Here is a 17661-nt window from a genome sequence, read left to right as displayed (position 1 = left end):
GGCTGTGGAAATTATACCGGTAAGAATAAAACATCTCACCCTCTCTTGGTGGAGGATCTAAGTCACTCTGACACAGAGATGCAGCCCGATTTCCAGCCCAGGAGCAGAGCTTCAGAGAAGGGGGTTTGGAAGACATTCACATTTATCTTAACTATGTTGTTTCCAAGGAAACAGGAGCCTGGACCAATTTACAGTCCAGAACTAACATTGACACACTGATATCCATCTCTGCTTTGTTTTGAACCTTTATCTCCATTTTACCTAAACTTTATGCTTCCTTAAAATCCTATAACTATGCTACCTTTTCCTGTGTTGGGGGAGATGCCCCGTGGTTCTTCCACGGTGAAGACCTCCCCCCCACACACACATTGCAATAAGCCAAAACCTCTTCATCAGGCCACAGATGATGGCCTTAGGCTGATCATGTATATTCCCACCTCTTTTTATTTCTGTTTACCTTTTTAGATAACCAAACAAACAAATAAATCATAATTTGCCCCTTAGGGATAACAGAGCAAAATTATAAAACTGCAATTTAACTCTTTTACAGAAACCACCTGATAATTTGACTCAACCTCTCTGGGCAACCCATTCATGTTATGGTATACTTTTTTGTTGTTGTTGTTTTTGGTTTTTTGATGGTTGTGGTTTTGTTTTGTTTCAATCAGGAGTTCTGGCCTTGATCAATGTTTCGAGTAAACACACAGGCTTGAACTTGCACAAGCATGCTTAGCTGTCCGTGCTCGACGTCTGCACATGCAAAGTTCCATGCCCATCATGAGGAGGCATCTGTGGCCAAAGCCCACAGGCTCTTACACAAATCATGTTGACTGGGGATCAGCTGAATGAAAAGAAGCCCACACCCCCTCCCAGCTACATGTGGGGTTCTTTAGGCAAAATCATGTGGCTCTTTTAGACAGGGGAGGAAAGTCTAGCCCGGGGAGGGATGGGGTGCAGGGTCCAAACTCCTTCCACACAGAGCCATCTGTTCTCTCATCTCTGCTTCCTGGCAAGCATCTGCCTGCTCTCTGCCCACTCCGAGCTCCTCTGCCGCCCCATCGCTGAGGCTCACACTTGATTTTGCTGCATGGTTCGCCACAGCATGACTATTTTGGTCTCTCCCAGCCTCAGTACTCAATCCCCAGGACAGAAAATATGATCCCATTGGTCCCCCTCTCCAGCACTGGGTCCACCCTGTGCTCATGAGAGCAGACACAACCACGGATGCCTGTCCTCCCTTGGTGGGGCGGGAGGCGGGGGAGGGTTGTGCATCAGGGAGAAGGAGGGGGCTTCATACATCCGTTCTGTATTAACCTTAATAACAGAAGGATGGAAGAAAGCCAAATTTCTTTTGCAACTTACATTTGTCTAACTCAGATAATGCAATTCTCTGACTACTGATACCTCAGGAGGAAGTATCAATAGGTCAAGGGTCTGGTTAGCCCAGCATGAGCTACCCTGATTGGCTCAGGAACATGACACCATATGCTATGAACAGCTGTATGCACCTGATGAAAGAGAGAAAGAGAGTGGAAAGAGAAGACGATGGGAGGAGAGGGAAGGAGGGCAAGAGGAGAAAGGAAAGAGGAGAAGAGACAGGAGGTCAGAGGGTCACTGCAACTTATTTCCCCATTAGAAAGACAACTTTCTGCCACTAGCCTGGATGTGAGTCAGCTCAAGAAGAAGTGTAGAAGTGTATAATTATAGTATTATTAATTCATGCTGAGACTTCGAAAGGTCATTTTCCTGGGGGAACAGCTGAGTATCATGGAAAGGGCACCTGTTTTATTGTCAGGTGGTTCCAGACTCCACTGTGTGACTTTTCCAGCTGTGTGACTTGGGCAAACCCCTCCCCCTTCCCTGACCTCAGTCTTCTCTCTTGGGAACAACAGATTGCACCATCTTGCCCGAGGTTGAATTTGAAGGTTACATAAGGTCATGTGATTCACCCTCCCTTTGGACTCCAAACCAAAGCCTAGATGGAATGACTAAGACCTCGGCTCCCAGGGTTCAGGTTGTAACCAACATCATCAACAGTCCCATCCCTTAAGCTTCTGTTTACAGGATCCCCATTCTGTCTTCAGTAGTTTGTACCCAGAGAACATGTCTTAAGAGCACAAGTTTCTTTCCTGAGATAAAGTCCTAGAGGTCAAAACATCTGAGACTTAGAATCTAAAATCTAAAATATTTTAGGGACGCCTGGGTGGCTCAGTAGGTTAAGCGCCTGCCTTCAGCTCAGGTCATGACCCCAGGGTCCTGGGGTCGAGCCCCATGTCAGGGTCCCTGCTCAGTGGCAAGCCTGCTTCTCCCTCTCCCTCTCCCCCTCCCCACCCCCGGCCTGTGCTCTCCCTTACTCTCTCTCAAATAAACAAATAAATAAAATCTTTAAAAAATAATAAAAATATGAAATCTTTTAGAGATAAAAAAGCACTTGCTGAATTTCCATGTGCTTCAGCACACCCTACGTGGCTGATGGTTGACATAGCTGATGCTCAGTGCCCACCTGCATCCCCTCATCTTACTACTTTTTTTTTTTCCAGGCTTCCAATGACCAGCACCTGCACTGCTTTGCCTGAAGGCATTCTCTGGCCAAAGCCTGTTTGCCAGCTCATGGGCAGGACAGAAATGTCAGGGACTCCTTAATGCCCATCATCCAGTTACCCCATCCCCAAACCCACCTTAAGGAGGGCATGTGATGTGATGAGCACTGGGTGTTATATGCAACTAATGAATCATTGAACACTACACCAAAAACTAATGATGTGGGCTAAAACTACATGTGGGCTAATTGAATTTAAATTAAAAAAAGAAGAAGAAGTGTCAGGGACTAGCCACCCCCCACCCCCCACCCCCGCGCCGACCCAGCAGCCCTCAACTAGGGGCTGGTGGAAGTCTGATAACTCCCAAGGGCATATTTTACTCTGGCTCCCAGCGTCATTCCAACAGGACTGGGCTCCAGCTGCCTTGGTGGTAGCCAGCTTGACAATGCCCTCTTTCTTGGGGTGATGGTTAACTTGATGTATCAGCTTGGCTGGGCCACAGGATGTCCAGACCTTCGGTCAAACATTATTCTGGACATGTCCGTGAGGGTATTTCTTTTTTTTTTTTTTTTAGGGTTTTATTTATTTATTTGTCAGAGACAGAGGGAGAGAGAGACAGAGAGTAAGCACAAGCAGGGGGCCCGGCAGGCAGAGGGAGAGGGAGAAGCAGGCTCCCCGCTGAGCAGAAAGCCCGACATGGGGCTTGATCCAAGGACCCTGGGATCATGACCTGAGCCAAAGGCTGACACTCAACTGACTGAGCCACCCAGGCATCCCCATGAGGGTATTTCTAAATGAAATTAGCACTGGAATTGGTAGACTGAGTAAAGCAGATTGCCCTCCTTGGTGTGGTGGGCCTCATCTAATCCACTGAAGGCCTGAATAGAACAAAAGTCTGACTAGAAAGAATTCTTCCTCTCTGCTTGACTGTCTTTGAGTTGGGACATCTTCTGCCTTCAGACTCAGACTGGAATTTATGCCGTCAGCTCTCCTGGGGCTCCAGCTAGCTGACTGCCAATCTTGGAGTTCCCAGTCTCTAGAATCCATGTGAGCCAATTCCTTATGATAAATGTGTGTGTGTTGGTATGTGCGTGGTATAATCATATATATATATATGATGTGTGTGTATAAATATATATGTAATTTATTGGCTCTGTCTCTCTGGAGAGCTCTTACTAATACATGAGGCTTCTCTTCTTTGCCTCACTTCCCCACTTCCCTATTCAGAGTTACTCCACCAACCAACCAAACTACCACCGTTCAAATCCTTGTATCAGAATCTGCTTCTGAGGGAATTCAGACTAAGACAGACTAAGCCAACAGCATTCCTGACCCCCTCTCCCTTGCTGTCTCCCTCCCATTGAGGCTGGAAACCCAGTGGTTGCTTTCCTAGCTTCCTGTGTAGTTACAGGCAGCTGGGTGACCCAGTCCTGGCCAATGAGATATAAAAGCTAATCTTTGGGGGCTTCTGAAATGCTGTTTTACTTCTTGCTAAAATAGAAATGTATGGAAAGAAAACTTATCTCTTCTTTTCTTCTCCCTGACTTAAATCCTGAGGTGGTACCTGGAGTTTTATCACCATCTTACAATCACAATGAACCCATAGACCCTGGATATGCCATCTCTCATAAGACAAAGCCCCAGAATCTAATTATTTCCTCCTGGGCACTGTGCATATAGTATTTTAAGATACTGACTCTCCCTTCCCCCATTCAAGCAAGGAGTGGCTTTTGCACATTGGCACCCAGGAGACGTTAATGGCAGAGCAGAAAATAAATCATCTGGAAGTATTTCTGGCTCATGTGTTCCAAGACCTAAGGCCTTTAGGAAAGAGGACTCCAGACATGGGATTGAGTATCTTAAAAAGAGAGAGTTGATCTCACACGGGCAAAAAAGAGATTCCCTGGGGTGGAGGAAGAAGAGCAGGAGCAGAGATGGCAGAGAGGTCTCGGGGAGGCAGAGGAGACCTATGTCCTGCTGAGTGTCACACTCTGCTTGATGACAGCACGGTCATTGGCCAACAGCAAGACCCAAGAAAGGAGGGGTTGCACGGTGTACCTGGGCTGCCTGGGCTGGACCACTGGCATCTGTGAAGTTTTAGGGAGCTACAGAAGACTCCTAGACCAGAAGGACCATGCAGGAAGGACAGGTCGATCCTCAGTGCAGCCTCTGTGGACTAGCAAGCCCAATACTCTGAGGTTGAGTGATGGGTCCAAATTCCTTTTGACAGAGACATGTTAAGAGTTTATGGCTCGGGCGCCTGGGTGGCTCAGATGGTTAAGCGTCTGCCTTCGGCTCAGGTCATGATCCCAGAGTCCTGGGATCGAGTCCCGCATCCGGCTCCCTGCTCTGCGGGAAGTCTGCTTCTCCCTCTGCCTCTCTCTCTCTCTCTCTCTCTCTCATGAATAAATAAATAAAATCTTTAAAAAAAAAAGAGTTTATGGCTCAAAAGTTTGTCCACACCAGCACTAGCCACTGCACTGTTGTGAACGTTACTAACCAAGTGAGGCCAATTCATCTTTCATGCTTTCGAAAATGAGTTCCTACCCTTAGTAAGCAGTGGAGACAAAAATCCAATGGGACACAGAGTGTGTTCCCAAAGAGCCGGCAGTGTGATAGGACAAACAGTCATGACCGGCTTTTGACTCATGAGTTGAGTTACATGTCTTAGAAGCTTTCCAAATACTGCCTGAATTAATTGCCTGAAAAAGGTGATGTTCGGTGCCCCACCTATAGAATGATCAAACAGGACTCCAGTTGGTTAAGTGACGTACCAAAGACCACACAGTCACTGTGGCATTGCGTTAAGACTCGGATTCAGGTCTGTCTGATTTCAGTGGACAGGTTTCTTCCACCCCGTGCATCATCCTCAAATGCCTACAGAGAGGCTAGAGGGGTCTGAGGACCACCCCTTATACCCTGGACCCTAGTAGACTTTATCAAGCAGAACTGGTTGTGTCTTGCTGTCCAATGTGAATGTTTCCCAAAGGCAACTGCTACATCTGCTAAAGCTCGAGGTGACTTCCGTGAAAACCAGTTATATTCATCACACCTTAAGGGAAAACAGCAACCTCCTGTATGCACACATTAATTAACACAGCAGAAATAGGCTCCAGTTAATTATAGAGCCTTCCTAGGTTAAAAAAAAAAAATGAGGAACAGGCCGGCTGCCAAAGAAGACTCAGCATCACAGAATAAAGTGAGGAAAGTGGAGGAAGGCATCACCTCTCTACACTGTCTTCACCTGAGAGATAATGCTCTGTTGAGAAGGGAAAGGTTTCATGGCCAATGCCTCCAAGCCCTCAGAAAGTCTTTCTCAGCTTCATCCACGTAACACCTCCCTTTAAGGAAAGGCCCTTTCCACCAGAAAAGATGTGTGATCAATTATTCAGAAGGGCTTATATCAAAGAGGAAGGGAAAATTGCATGTCATTTTCCTAGCATTCAATATTTTTTCATTATTTATTACTAACATCCATCTATTTGGGGAAGAACGAGCCAATGCTTTTTAAAAATCCATGAAAGCTTCAACTCAAGAACTGGAGAGATATAGAGCCGTGTCTTCTCCAAGACCCAGAAAGTATACATTTACCACTGACTCTCCTGAGACCTTTCCTTTTTCTGCTCCAAGCATGCCAAGGAAAAGTGTATGTAAGCATGCTACATTGCTCAAACTACCTCAGTCCTGTGTTTGCCCTTCTGTTTTTAAAATAAACGTGATACCAACTAAGAACCTCATTTTGATCTCTCTAGCTAATTCCTGCAGGTGTATAAACAGGATCCAGCGTCTTCAAAGTAAAGTGTGTGTGGTCTGCTGGCATCCCTGGCAAGTACCACCGGAGAAAACAACATTTTCCATTACAAAGAGAATGTGCAGCCCAGATATTTAAAAGGCAGCTCAGTATCATATCTTCCCCACAAAAGAAACAGAAATAATGTTTGACCAGTTGTCACTGCCACATGAACAGAAGACTGTGCTTTAAGGAATCCAAGAGAGGGAAGACAGTGACTCTCCCTCTCTTAACAAAGGACAGGAGTCTTAGAATCTGAAGATACAGGAGACTTTCGTGGCAACCTGTTCCAACAGTCCCCCAAACCTAGGTGTGTAATCAGTCAAATTAGGGGTGTTTGGGGATGACATGAGATAGATACTGACGTTCGGTAAATATTGGTTCCTTCCTTCCCCTTCCTTTTGTTTTTCTTCTTATGCTCACTTTGTTGTGGGATCTTATTTCCAAGTATCTCTTGGATCCAGTCTCTCTTTCCATTACTAATACCACCTCCACCACCCACACGATCATGCCTATATTTGTTCAGCATCTTCTTGCTTAAATATTTAGGTTTGGATGGGGGATAAGAAAGAAATTATCATTTTCAGAGCCAGCTTCACAATTCCTTCCAGGGAATTATTCTCTTTGCTCAGGAAAATATCTTGCAGTGCCTGTTGGGGCAGCAGAAACCCTGGGAGCATGAGTTTGCAAGAGAAAACGTAGCAAAAGAGGTAGTGAAATTATTCTGCTTTTGAAATGAACTGGATGAGCTGAATACAAAAGAGAAGAGAAGGAGGCATTTGGCAGAACAGTGAGATTGGGGGACAACAAGGAAGAGGGGTCTTATAACAGGGAGGCTTACTATTTAAGTTGTTGCCCTGCTATGATATAAACTCACACCCATTTTTCCAAATTTAAGGAAAACGTGCTACACGTGCAAAGAGTTTTTGTGGCAACCAAGGAAAGTTGATGCATGAGCCAGAGGAAAGGACAGAAGTCAGCAGAGGAAAGAAGTCAAAGTTGACCTCGGCATAAGAGCTCCCAAGACCTGCAAGAAATTTGGGGCTTTTCCACAGTGCAAGCCAACCATACCCAGCTCTGAAGAGTCAGGGTGTTTCGTGCTAAAACCTGAGCTGAGTTAAGATTCCTGCAAAAGCCACCTGCTCTCTTATATCTCTACTCCTTCGGTGCTACTCCACCAGCTGCTCGGGAGCCTGACACCGACACTGGGGGGACCCTATGTTCTTTACTGCCAATTTCCATCAGAAAAGTGTCAGTCTTTTAAACCCATGATCTTCCAGGTACAGCATTCACTCTCAGAATGAAACTTTCTATCATCTCCCTTAGCAGAAAAGTGTTACCAAAATGTGAGCTCCGTCCAGAAAAACAAACAAACAAAACACTCTGTGGAAGCTCTACAGGCTAGAACCTTCAAGGGGGACAAAACAAGCAACCAACCATTTATTGAGTATCCACGCTATGCCAGGCTGTTTGCTAAGTATTTTACTTATATTCTCTCATTTAATCCCCACAAGAGCCTTCCAAGTAAATATTATTCTTACCATTGTTCAGATAAGCAAAGCGAGGCTCACAGAAACGTGCTAATTTGCCCCAAATGGTGAGTAGCAGAGCCAGGGTTCGCTTGTCTGTGCTGGGACCTCTCTGTGCTCCTGACCAGGCCACACTGATGGACTCACCCTTCACTGGATTGGGACTAGGTTGGAGTAGCAAACTGCAGAGATGCTCCTGAAAACGTCAAGCCTTCCCGGAGAACAGCGTGTCCCTACTCTGCGAAAGACCATAGATGACACCAGCAAAGGACCTGGGAAAACTTCCAGCCCTCGCCAGACCAGCTCTGACTCCACATCAGCAGTTCCAAACTCAAGCTGTACGTCGGAATCCCCTGACCTTCCAAAAGTGGAGTTTCTCAGGTCTCAAACTAGCAGACCCGCTAATGGAAATTGTTTTGACATGGGGTGCAAAAGAGACTGTATATTTTGAAAGGTCCTCAAATAATGTGGCCAGTTCCAGAAATGGGGTTTAAGAAACGCTGTGATTCTAGGCCAGTCTTTGGGTACAGTCCTTACCCCTCTGGTGCTGGTAGTGCTTCTAGCTTCCATCACAATAACTGCTCTATTTTTAAGAGAAGTTGGGGGAAGTGTGGGGAATTGTAGCATTAACATATGTTCATCTGAGGCTCTATGGGTTTCTGTTTGGTGCCTGTGGCCATAAGAAAGCAGGGAGATTTCTATCTCTCCATCTGTTTATTAACTCCCAGCAAGACTGTAATTAATGAGGGGCCCATCCTATTATGCTTAATACAGAGGTGATAAACAGCCACTGAGGCATGCCAAAACCTTGTTCAGGACAAGCACAAGCATGCCCTTAGCAGAAGAGGGTGGTTTAAGCTGCAAAAATATCTGGTACATGCCCCAAACCCAGTCTGGTTAGTTCCGGAAGCCCTGTGGGGAAAGAGAAACTAAACATCAGCCATATTCTCCAATTTTTGTTGGAGTAGATCAAAGAGTAGAGACAGAAATAGTTGCTGCCCAGATCCCAGGTTAAGTGAAACCAGACCTAAATGAGCTAATGCTCATTAAAGATAGTTCCAGCCAAAAGCTGGAAGTCCTTGCAGGAAGGATCCACGAAATGGCGCACAGGAGAGGCATATATCTAATTAAACTTCCTTAGAGAAGGTGATATTTTGTCCTTCTCTGGGATAATCACCATGCCTTTGGGATAGAAAATATTTGCATAAAATGCTAAAAGGCAGTTTTATTATTTTTAAATCCTTCTTAATGGATAATTGCCACGTGACTTTTATTACACATTATTTATAGAATTACCTAGTGCCATTAAAATGTTTATTGTTGGGAAAATGTTAACTTTTTTCCTATATGCTATTACTTTTAAGAAAAATATCTTTGAAAAAAAAAAGAAAGAAAAATATCTTTGGCATGGTGACGTTCATGGAATGTCTAGCTGACATAATAATAGCTGATGGACATCAGTTTTAAGATGTTCACCTAGACCAGTGGTTTTCAAACTTGGTGCATCAGAATCACGTGGAGGAGTTGTTCCAAAACAGCTGGTTGGGCCCCACCACCTGATTTATTAGGTCTAGGGTAGGGCCCAAGAATTTGCATTTCTAACAAGTTCCCAGGTGATTCTAACGCTACTGGTCCCAGGACCACACACTGAGTGAGAACCACTGATCCAGAGCATGAGCTCAACTTCCAAATGATCTGGGGTGAGACGCAAGTTCTCACTGCCACCAAACTCCAGGAACAGAAGAGACTTTGTCCTCCTCCCTCCTGTTTGCCAGGGGGCCATAAGCCTCTGTTTCTCCAGAACAATCTGGGTCTATGCCTTTTGCAGTAATTTATACGTGCTAGCTATTTTGTCATACCCCCTCATCTTCAAAAGTGCCCCGGTTTAGATGACAGGTGCTATATACACCCTAATCTTTGTTCATATTTGTTTGATCTTAATCCATGGGAATCCCACATGCCAAAATGGAGGATGCCGTCCTACAAAGAGAATTTGCTTTTGCTTTCTCTGAGAGCCAAGGATGCTATAGATCTGGGATCCCTTTAGCTGGGGTTGCAGCTTGCTGGAGAAGTCTTAGTTCCTGTCCCACAACGCTGGCCCTGGCCCTAGACTTACTCTCCTTATTGCAGTGTTGATAGTGGTGTTTTCCCTCAGGGGACCCTGCCTTCCCCTTGGGGTACCACCCTTCATACATCCTCTGCCCCTGGCTTCCAGCTCTGATTTCAGCTCAAGGGTGAGGCTCTTGTTGCTATTATGGCTGGTGTTATTTGACATTGGAGAGAGTATCCTGGGAAGTTTCCTTTACTTCTTTTTGTTTTTTACATTTTATTGTGAAAATTTTAAAACACCTTCCAACCTAAAGAGAGTGATATGATGAACTCCTATATACCCACCAACCAACTTCAACAATTACCAACTCATTCCAATCTTGTTTCATCTACACCCCACACAGTTTTGCCTTTTACACACACCAGATTATTTTAAATTAAGCCCCAACTATCACATGATTTCATCCATAAATATATCAGTAGTATCTCTTTAAAAATAGGACTCCTTTAAAAAAAATAGGACTCCTTTTAAAAATAATCAGTATAGCATTATAACACCTAAAACAATAATACCTTTGTAATATCATCTCATAATATTTCTGGAGCATTTGTTCAAATAATGATTCAGATAAGCCCCATACCTTTACAATTGGTTGATATCACTTGTCTTTAGTAACTTATACATTCCCCCTCACTATCTCTTATCTTATCTGTTGATGAGACCAGATAGTTTGTCCTATAAAATTTCCTATAGAGTGTGTTCGGCTGTTTGCATTCCTATGGTGTCATTTGACATGTTCTTCTGTCCCTTGTGTCTCCCATAGTTCATAGGTAAGTCTAGAGCCAGGCTGCCCAATGTAGCAGTGTTTAGCCACACATAGCTATTTAAATTCAAAATAATTAAAATTTAATAAATTTTAATAATTCAGTACTTCAATCACACTAGTCTTATTTCAAGTTCTCAATACCCACATATGGCTAGTAGCTACTATGTTGGACTGTGCAGACAGAATTTTTCTATCATCACAGAAACTTCTATTGGACAGCTATTCTTATTTATATTCAGGTTAGCTTTGAGGGGAGTGGGAGTGTGTCAAGGGTACTTCAAGGGCAGTGTTGCGGTACTTCTATCAAGGGCACATAAAATCTTGCTGTCTTTCTTCCCATGATGCTCATAGATACCAGTGATCATTGCCTAGACCCCACAACTCAGGATTCCAAAATCCTAATTATAAAGTTATTTCTTCAATTATTAGCTGGAATGCTTATATAAAGAGAAATTTCCCCCATATCTACTCTCTGCTTGTCCTAAGATACAGTTTGTAAAGGAAAAGCAAAGTAGACATCTGATTCTTTCCCCTTATCTACCAGTTTTCAAAATAATAAGCTGGTACCCTAGCATCCTCCAAAGTGACCAACGAGATGTTTTATTCTGAGCACCATTATGAACCTATGGTACTCAGAATAAAGCTTATTTGATGTGTTTAGGTCAACTGATGTTCTTAACTACAATTAATAACATTGGATACATATTTTTCGTATTTCCATTGCTGTACTTTTGTAATTAAATCTTAGAAGTAAAATTTCTGAATCTCAAGGTAAATGCACATGTAATGTGTTCACTATCTCATGCCTGGCATATAGCTACTCACTAGTTATTTGTTGCCTCTTTATCCATAGTAAACCTAATAATAAGTTAGAAAACAACTAATAGCTTTAAGTAAATGCTGTGATGCCAGTCTCGTCTTCAGTTGCTGGATTCTGATATGAGCATGGCTTAACCACTCATTAGTTGGGGTGCCTAATAATTAGAGTCTAGAGGGGTGTCCCAATAGCATATTCAAGTTTTTAATAAAACCATTTTTAAAATGTATAGAACCAGGACACATCAGTGGCTCAGTCAGTTAAGCACCTGCCTTCCACTCAGGTCATGATCCCAGAGTCCTGGGATCAAGTTCCACATCAGGCTCCTTGCTCAGCAGGGAGGCTGCTTCTCCCTCTGCCCCTCCCCCTGCTTGTGCTCTCTCTCTTTCTCTCTCTCTCTGTGTCAAATAAATAAGTAAATAAAATCTTTTAAAAAAAATGTATAGAACCAGGAAAAAAAAATAAATGGTGTGTGGAGGTTATCCGACCCACCCCTCTCATCTTATAGCCGGAGAACGGAGGCTTGCCAGTGGCCTGATTTTCCCCAAGTCATCCCAACAGCTGGTTTATGAGTTGGGACTTCCATCCCCACAGATCAGACACAGGCACTTTTGATTTGCCTGCAGACTGTCTTCTGCACAGAAACTAATTTTTCATTTAGGACCAGATATTTCTTTCTTAATCTGCCATAACACTAGTCAGGTGAAGTAGCCTGTGTCCAGGAGGGCAGGAACGAGCAGCCCCCTCAGATCCATCTTGCTTCTCCAGCCAAAGCTGCCGCCCTGTGTTTCATCACCGTCAGCTCTGGATCCCCGGGAGCCAGCCTCCAGATGCCTGTCAGCACAGCAGGAGAGCCAGCCAACCCTGGCTATCACCGCCCCCTCCTTCCCTGGGGAAGGAGGCAGCCATTGCTGCTCCTGGAGAGACAGACATGATGACTAGAAAATCAGCCTGCCTAAAGGAGGCTGAGCTCTTGCTCCAGGGTATGGAAGCCTGGGTGGGTCCTGCCTGGCTGTCAGGTTGGGGCTCAGCAAATCAGGCCAATGATGAAATGAAAGACGTAAGGGGCTTGGGGATGCTGCCTCCACGATCTCTTATTCTACTGCATGGTTCTCTGCCTGGGACAAAACACCCAAGGGGACTGGGCCCTCTCACAGCTGTTCCACTGGCTGGAAACAGCACATATAGATTAAGGTTCTCTCCCCCAAAGACATCCCAAAGGGCCCTAGAGAGGAACCCCCCCTCACCCAGAAACTGATTCCTTATGTTCTGGAGTTGTCAGCTGCATTCACCCTGCATTGAACCTCCCAGCACCCTGCTCAGGTAGGGCCATTCTCTTCCTCCGGATCTGACGTTTGTACCCAAGCCACACCATCCGCCTATGACTGCCCGAATGCCATCCTGCTCTATTATTCCCCAAGAGCACAGGTCACTCTTTGCCATATCAGAGACCAGTGATTTAATCTGGGATTCTCAGAGCCTCAGAGTTTGTGGATTGTAGTGATATTTACAAAGTTTTCAAAACAGGATAGTGTATATTTCTCTTCCTGTCTGTGCCCCCCAAAAATTGAGTGTGCGTGTTGGGAAAGGGGAGTTGAAACACATAAAGTACTGGCCGTGGGAGGAAGCTACAATTATGGGGGTTCTCTCACCCTCCTGCAAGGTAGAGGCTCAGAGCACTTCCTCTCTCATAATGGTCAGAGAAAGGGGTTCTAGGAGCAAGCAGACCTAGGTTATAACCCAGCTTTCATGAATGCTGGCCATGTGAGCTTTAACAAACTAATCCCTGTGAACCCATTTTTCATCTCTAAAACTGGGACACCCACTTCACAGAGATAAGCAGCTACGAGAGCTCCAGACATATAGCAGGAGCTCAGCTAAGGCTGGTTTCTTCTACCATCACCTTCTCCTTGGCCTTCAGGAAGAGGCAGTGTGGCCTAGTCGTTTCAATTTTCCTATCTGACAGACACAGTCTTAAACTCTCTGTCACTTGTCACTTAAGCTATGGGTGACTTTCCCTCTCTGAGCTTGAGCTTTCTCATCCATGAAGAAAAAAAAAACTGCCTTGCAGGGTTGCTGTGAGAGTTAGTGATAAAGTGCCTTGAGGCATTTGCTCAACAGAAGCTAGCTCTTCCTGGTTTTCATGGCTCTTCCGCATCCCCACCATGTGGGCTCTGACCCAGGAGCACCACCCCCCAGCACAGGAGGATCTAACGTGGAGTGAGAAGATAGATGTTGATCATGCTCTATGCCAGGAATTCTCAAAGGCGGTGACCTCAGTCCCAAGGGTGTGAAAATCACTTCTTGGAGGGAGCAAAACTTGGTTCTGCGAGGGGAGGGGGACCTTAGGTATCACAATTGTTGGTGGCTCCTCAAAGGGCCACAATACATAAACAGATACATGGTGCATCTGTGTTACTAAAATTTCATGGTGGGGAGGGAAGGGTTGGCAATTGGGAGGGATGTCTAAAAAGCTTCCTGGGGGCTAATAATGAAAAAAAAAAGTTGAGAAATACCACTATAAGGAGACCAGAGACATCTGGGGAGAAGAAGAAAGGGCTGACAGAAAAAGCAACACCCCATCTGGGTCAGCAAGAGTGTCGGGTGTGGGAGAGGGGCTGAAAACAGGTGGAGTTCAATCCCACCTGCCAGAAACCTACATATGATCTTAGTGTGGATGGTTTTTGTTGCCACCACCTTTTTTTTTTATTGGGTCTGTGTTCTTTTTTAATATTGAATGATTGATTGATTGATTTAAGAGAGAAAGAGAGCACTTGCGGGCAAGCAAGGAGAAGGGCAAAGGGAGAGGGAGAAAGAAAGAATCTGAAACATACTCCATGCTGAGCACAGAGCCCTACCCCGGGCTCAATCTCACGATCCTGAGATCATGACCTGAACCGAAACCAAAAATCGGATGATTAATCAACTGAGCCACCCAGGTGCCCTGAGTCTCTGTGTTTTTTAAATTACAAAGAAGAAAATGCTAATATATATTGAACACTTATGTGCTAGGAATTGTGCCTGGTGTATGAACTGTATTACTCCCATGTGATCATGAGAAGTAGGCTTCAGTTTAACAGATGAGAAAACTGAGGTTCCTTGAAGTTAAGCATACGGTTCATTCCAAGCCTGTGTTCCTTCCAGAGTGGCCCTCTTGCCAAATGGCTCCAGACAGTTGCCTGATGGTGCCTGGTGTTCTGGAGCCATATGAAAGAGCATCCCCTTTTCACTCTGGTAAGTGTCCTGGTTTGGATAATAAGTAATCAGCCTACATCACAGCTACACTGTTGGACTGTCCATCCCTCCAGGTATTTCCATAAGGAGGGCTGGGATCAGAGTAACCCTGAATAGCCTCGTGCAGCAACACCCTCCTCAGAGGACGCAAAGAAGTTCCTGGAGGAGAGGAGGCTGAGCGGTAGCAAGAAAAGTGGAGAGTTATGAGAGGACTCCCATATTCCGAAATCACATCCCACCTCCCTTTTGGAGAGATCCTGCACAAAGCCCTGATGCATGGATGTGGACCTTTGGGAGCTCAGAGGAAAGCAAAACCACATTTTGTGGCCACCACAAAAGCAGGCTACAGCTGTGCCAACATCTGATAGATGGCATACCTGGGAGTCACACCACCTACGTGCACCCAAAGAAGCTCAAGCCAGGGTCTGGTCACCGCAGCACCAGTCCTGCCCAGGGACACCACAGTCTGGGACTGGAAACAGGGAGGGTTTGGAGTTGTAGGCTTCTGGACAGTGGACGCAAGCCCTACCTCCTGCCTACCCACCTGGGGCGTCATCTGCAGACCCTCGCCCGGCTCCCCTAACTGACATCTGCAGGTTCGAGCGGGAAGTCGAGGCTGCTAGAGACATTCTATTTGTGCCTGCATCTGAATAATTTAACACACACCCCAAAATAGACTACCATTAGAATTTGTCAATTCCTGTGCATTTGAGCAGTCTCCAAAAAAGAAAAAGAGAGAGAGAGATAGAGAGAAAGGGAAGGAAAAGTTCCCACACACATTGCCTGAGAGCCATGCAATGGGAGGGCAGTGGTTCTCATTGGGTCAGTGGGGTTGGTTTCTCCTCTACAGTCAGAGCCCTGTGTTCACGGGTGCATCTGGCCCAACAACAAATGCTGTTCCTTCACGTCTAGGTAGCTCTAAAACCAAGTCTGCACCGCGGGCACAGGACGTCAGAGAAAATGCCGGCTTCTTATGTGGTCTCAGATGTCCTTTTCCACCTTCACCACGTACTCTGTATATAACCGTACTCAAGTCCCTGAATTTTTCCGGCCCTCAGTTTCTCCAACTGCAAAATGTGAATAAAAGCATAGGCTTCCTCACAGAGTTTGGGTTTTTTTTTAAGATTTATTTACTTGAGAGAGAGAGAGAGAGAGAGAGAGTGTGTGTGTGTGTGTGTGTGTGTGCAGGAGAAGGGGCAGAGAGAGAGAGACTCTCAAGCAGACTCCATGCTGAGGGTGGAGGCTGATGCGGGGCTCGATCCCACAACCCTGAGATCATGACCTGAGCCAAAACCAAGAGTCAACGCTCAACCAACCTAGCCACCCAGGCACCCCCCTCACGGGGGTTTTATAGTGTTAACTGAGCCAATAGGGGTTATGGGGAGAGGTCTCCCAGGCTGTGGCACGTAACAGATCCCAGTGGTCTTTAGTGTCCCGGTCCTCATTATGCACTGACCGTATGTGAAATGCTGCTAGTTCCAGGAGGCACCACAGACAGGCAGAGTTTCCAGCAGAAACCCATTCTCTTTTTCCCATTGTTTATGCTGCCAAACGGTGTAAAAGAAAACCAACAACAGCAAAACAAAAAACAAACAAAATACACGTGTATATATCCACACACACATACATGTACTCATCTGCTCAACCTCTAAGGCATATGCTCAAATCACCTGAGCTCCTGTCCTGCTTGTCAATGGTGGAGAGCCCCTAGTAAGTGCCTTGTCTTATTCCCCTGGGGGCTGTTCCAAACCTTCCTCAAGAATTCCACCCCACTCCCTAAACCTAAACCACCATTCTTACTTCTTGAACACACCCCCAGGTCAGTGAACACCGTCGCCTTCACTCACAGCGCCTCCTGCCTCCATCCATCCCACTCTCCCCCTCGCCATGCCTCCTCCTCAGCACCACTGCCCACTTATAAAGCTCACCTCCACCCTGGGCTCAGCTCAGCTTCCCCCCATTTGTTCCTGGACTTGGCTCCATCCCCCACCTCCTCCCTCTGCATCTCTAAGCTCCATCTCCTCACAGTCTCCCTTTTTCACCCTGTAAAAATGCTCAAATATCACACCATCTGAAAACATTTCTCTCAGCTCCCTTTCCCACCATCCCAATCTGCATCCTGTCCTTCCTTTTGAGACAGGGAAGCTGAAGGGGCTCCATTTTAGGAAGGCTCCGTGTCTGCTGTGTCTCTGCCAGGCTCCATTTCTGAATAAGCCAAAGAAGCTTGAAGTTCCCATCTCCAGGGAGAAGCCAGAAAATTAATCATTCTCAGAGTTTTGTCTGAGGTCCCAAACCCCGGTAATACCCAAGAAGAGCCAGATCCCAAACATGTTCTAGGACATTAACTTCAAATAACCCTCAGCTGACATGGGCATCCACACCAGAACTTTTAGTAACTTACGGAATAACACCTCTTGTTCACCTGACACTTGCGCTTGATTAGACCCTACCCTGGATTCCTGGAGCAAAGCGTACTGTAGACCCTTTGCTAACATAAGCCCCTACCCCAAGCAACAATGAGTCATTCTTTCTCCTTTCCAAGTCTCCCAGACACTTTGCTATTCTCTGTCACTCACACTATTCAATAAATTCCATTTGCACTTTCTCCAGCTCACGTTTGATTTCTATCCTGATTCACTGGCCTGTGTCCTGCCCGCCACCCTCCTGTCTTTATTCCTGGTCTTGTTCTCACCCATGCTCCGGAAGCACGTCCTCCGGGCTCACCTGGATGCCCTGATGACCATGCAGGCACCTCCTCCAGGGCCCCCTCCTCCTGTGCCCCCTTCCTGGTCAGCCCTTTCTTGCGTTGGGATCCATGCACCCTGCTCTCCTGGCTCTCCTTCCTCCCTGAATGCTTCTCTCTCCCACTCTCTGT

Source organism: Mirounga angustirostris, unplaced genomic scaffold (assembly GCF_029215605.1).
Source record: "Mirounga angustirostris isolate CCGP_5_RB_7025 unplaced genomic scaffold, mMirAng1.0.hap1 SCAF_9, whole genome shotgun sequence".
Classification (NCBI taxonomy): Eukaryota; Metazoa; Chordata; class Mammalia; order Carnivora; family Phocidae; genus Mirounga; species Mirounga angustirostris.
The sequence above is the reverse complement of the archived record's forward strand: the minus strand, read 5'-3'. Positions refer to the sequence as shown.